Here is a 4,276-nt window from a genome sequence, read left to right on the forward strand (position 1 = left end):
CAGCAAACAGTAGCCTGTTGAAGTCTGGTTTGTGGCAACCTTTCTATGCATAGCCATGTCTGGATTGAAATGGCACTTTGAAGGTCTTGTGTTTACTCCAAAGATTTTACTTCTGAATCTGACAGAGTGAAAATCTTAATACATTTCTGGCCTTAGTTGTGCTGCAGTGTCCTTACAGGCAACAACTTTCTTTTCTAGTATAATATTTAACCACAAAATAACTGCAGTGTATTAACCCCTCCTTTCTGCGGTCAGGGTCTCTCAGCTGCCTGCAGGGTGCCATAAGCACAGAAGCACTGTAGCAATTTCATTCCTCCACACTGCACAATGTGCAGGAATTGTGCTGCTGGAAAGGCACATTCACTGCTCTTCTTGATAAATGGGAGCCTCATGCTTCAAACACAGAAAGTCAAGTTTTCAAGACCTTGAGCCAGAAAGAACTGCAGCTTCACACACACATATATGTACATATATATTTAAGAGGCTTTTGAGAAGTAAGACTGATCCACTGTGCTACAGTGTATTAGCAAAGACAGCAAGTGACTAATCTCATAACAAATCTGTAACAGATAAAACATGAAACAAATCAAAGTGACTTGCTATGTAAACCTGGGATTTTTCCATGCTTGTTGTTGGCCTGCTGTTACCCAGCTACTGCCTGATGAGAGAAACAATCACAGGTGAGTGTGATTCCATCCAGTACCTTAATTCGCTATGCATATAATAAATATGACTCTTCATTTAGATACTGGCAAGCTAGCATAGTAATTGGAAGTTCACAGTGTTCTCCTATCATCCACACCTAGATACGTATAGTCCAATCCAAACACATATGCTGCTTTAGTGAGTTATTTGTCTTAAAAACAAATCCTTCCTACTGCACATCTGCTTGTGCCATCTTTCTGCTTACATCCACCAAATCCAGATCAGGAAAGTGATCCATAAACCATGTCTTTATGTGCTTCTGTCTTGTCACAATGGTAAGGATAGGGATCTATGCTGCACACATACAGCAAGAAGCTTTTGGGTTTGCTGATGTTTATCTAATCAATAGCTTTGTTTGGCTGTTACTTAGGATTTGTTTTCTTTGTTGATTTTCTATGTTCTGTAAGTGTTCCTTACACTTGAAGTATTTATACTCTTGCCAACATTAGGTGCTGTGAAGTCAGTATGTAAAAAGTGTTAAAATCTCAGAAATACAAATGTTTATGAAAGCACCCAGAAACCTTCCCAAGATTTTCAAGTTTCTAAAATGGAAACCAGCACAAAAGCTGTAACAGTTCCTTGGTTTAAGGTCTCAAACACGCCTTCCAAGTTTATTACACTATATGCTTTTCGGTGTACATTTTCATTATTGTTCCTCTCCCTCCTATTTTTCTCTGCCTACTTTCACAATCTGATTAATTTTAAGACTCTGGATCTGATCAGCCAAGTCAGAAAGATTTACTGCAGCTCTTCATCTGTTGCTGATGTGTCAGAAAGCACCCTAAGACATACTACATAGAGGAACTGTGTAAAATGATCCCCTATAAATGGCAATAGAATGAATAGATTTCTCACTAAAGACATTTATGAAGACCTATATCACTTCTATTTCTTTCCTGGACCAAACTTCAGGAAAAACTGGTATTCTGTACTGAAAATTAGTGGAATTCAAAGTGGGAATGATATTCCCACTTTGAAAAGCACTCTGGAAAATTTCTGGGATTTACAGAGAGAGAAACCCAGGAATACTTTCTGGGTCTGCACAAAATATTTATTTTTTTTTCCAAGAGGCAGTGCAGTGTCAGGCACTTGAGAAGTGTTATAATGGCTTGGTAATGCAAGCCTTGGAGTGCCTCAATACAGTTAAAAAATGGATCAGTGCAGCTATAAAAAGAATAAGTGAAAAGAATTAAACCCCTTTGAATAATTTCCAAGTCTGGGTCACAATGAGCTTATGTCATTCCCTATAATTACAAAGCCATAATCAAAGAATAATGATTCACCATGAGGCCATCAGGCTTGAGGTCAGAGGGCAGTTCACATGAGAAAAAAAGGATAAAGTCATTTAGAAGCCGACACATAAGAAAACCAACATTCTTATTTAGTGCTTTGTGTCCTGGAGTGTGCAGCACATGATACTTCAAAAATTTCACAGTAGACAGCTAAGGTGAAAAAACCCAGCATACTAATTCCAGGTAATATTATTCTGACTCAGGAAGTTAGTAGCTGAGTAAAGCACCAGTCACACTCTTTTTTTTCTTCAGCATGAACATTACTTGCTTCAGCAGAAAATTTCCTTGCCTGCAGAAAACATCTCAGGTTTGGCAGGTTTTGCATTGCCTGAAAGTTTATGACCTGTTCTGTACTGCTGAGCATTTTTCAAATGATTGGTGTACAATGAATGCTCTCATCCCTTTTAGAACAAATACAGTTCCTGAAAAAGCTGTCTGCTGTATATTCTGGCTTTACTGTCAGGCCTCTTGCTAGGCTTCTTGAAGCTTTTTCTCTTCCTTTATGATCAGCTCTTCCCATTTTACAGAATCACAGAATCACAAAACTGGGACCTCCAGAGTTCATTGAGTCCAACCCCCCTGTATAGCAGGCTCCCTACAACAGGCTGCACAGGTAGGTGTCCAAGCAGGCCTTGAATATGTCCAGAGGAGACTCCACAATCCCCCTGGGCAGCCTGTTCCAGCGCTCCATCATCCTCACTGTGAAGAAGTTCATTTGCATATTGGTGTGGAAATTCCTGTGCTTCAGTTTGTGGACATTTCTCCTTGTCCCATCACCACACACTGCTGAAAAGAGTCTGGCCTTACGCCTTCTCCTCCCACACCTTAAATATTTATAGACACTTATCAGATCCTCTCCGAGTCTTCTTTTCTCAACACTGAACAGACCCAGGTTGCACAGCCTTTCCTCACAAAGGAGATGCTCCAGGCTCCTTATAATCTTGGTCCCTTCTCTGGACTCTCTTTAAGATATCCCCATCTTTTTTTGTACAGGGGAGTCCTAAACTGGATACAGCACCACAGGTGAGGCCAGAGCAGGGCAGAGTAGAGTAAGTAGGAGGATCACCTCCCTCGACCAGCTGGCCATGATCTTTTTAATGCACCCCAGAATGCCATTGGCCTTTTTGGCCATGAGGGAATACTGCTGGCTCAAGGCCAACCTGTTTATTTATTTCCAATGAATAGCTATTCCCACTCTACTCACGCAATGTATTGGTTGTGTTTGAAGCACAAACACATTCCTGACATGGTACTGATGAAATCTTCCCATTACCTGCTTAAAGTAATTGCAGAAAACTTCTTTAATACATGAAATATCATTTCCCATAGTTATACAGAAAGTATACAGTTCCAAGTTCAGGTCAAAACGTTTGGTACCAAACTTCTTCGTGGCACCTAAGCCACAACAAATTCAAACATACAATTTTTTTTATTATTATTATTATTATTATTATTATTATTATTATTTTATTTTTTTTTAAACTGACACCAGCACAAACATACCCATAGAATGGAAAATGTCTGAATGCATTAGCCTGAAATTTGGCAGCAAAATGACAGTTTTTAGCAAACACTAATGGTACAGTGCAGTAAATTGTGCAGGAGTATTTTCTGGTTCCCCACATGTCTCAGCTGCAGGCTGAGCCTCACAACCTGCAGAGTCCATCAGGGGGAATATGATGCCCCTGGGAGTCCTGCTCTGGTTTTGCTAGGAGTTGTGTGTAATGCAACATTTCACACTAATATTTGAATTCTTCTTGTGTATTCAGCAGAATCTAGAGCTGAGACAATTTAATGAAAACACTAACAAGTTAGTTTTACACAATTTGGCCAGTGATTTGAAACATTTCCATTTGTCAGTGACAAGAGACTGTGGAGACTGTGCAGAGAGGCAACATTTTTCAGGCTTGCATAAGAGCCTGATGTTAACAAGGAGAGAGGGGAATGAACCAAGAGGCATTTGCAAAGGCAACCATATACGAAGTTTTTTTCTGTTACAGGCTGGCAGTTCTCATGCTGATTTACACATCATTTTTAACACTGTTGCTTTTCATTAGCTCCTAAAAGGAAGGAATAATATCCATTACTAAGAAAGCTAATTCTTCAGCCTATAGATACCTTACACAGGAGTGGCATCTTTTTTCTTGTCCACTAAGACTCTGTAACTCTACTAGCAGTATGTCAACTGTTTTGTTTTAAGTGTATTGTCCTACCACCAGTCAAAGCACACAACGTGGGCATAAAGAGAACCATCTGTGTTACACTTTTTCTTGAAAAGG

General features: G+C 39.7%; 1 long non-coding RNA gene across 9 annotated transcripts in view; it reads left to right on the forward strand.

The window, feature by feature from the left end:
- The first annotated feature begins 247 nt into the window (after positions 1–247).
- The window catches only part of LOC146754145 (uncharacterized), a 51,541-nt gene continuing 47,512 nt past the window's right edge, over positions 248–4,276 (forward strand). For 5 of the 9 annotated variants that reach the window (XR_014939840.1, XR_014939838.1, XR_014939839.1 and 2 more), the window contains exon 1: positions 249–680. This is a non-coding gene — a long non-coding RNA (uncharacterized LOC146754145). Of the gene's footprint in view, positions 681–4,276 lie in introns of all 9 variants that reach the window. The other 4 variants (XR_014939841.1, XR_014939844.1, XR_014939842.1 and 1 more) reach the window with 3 other exon arrangements.

The sequence above is a fragment of the Coturnix japonica genome, chromosome Z, assembly GCF_054131305.1.
Source record: "Coturnix japonica strain WE chromosome Z, WE-NBRP24, whole genome shotgun sequence".
Lineage (NCBI taxonomy): Eukaryota > Metazoa > Chordata > Aves > Galliformes > Phasianidae > Coturnix > Coturnix japonica.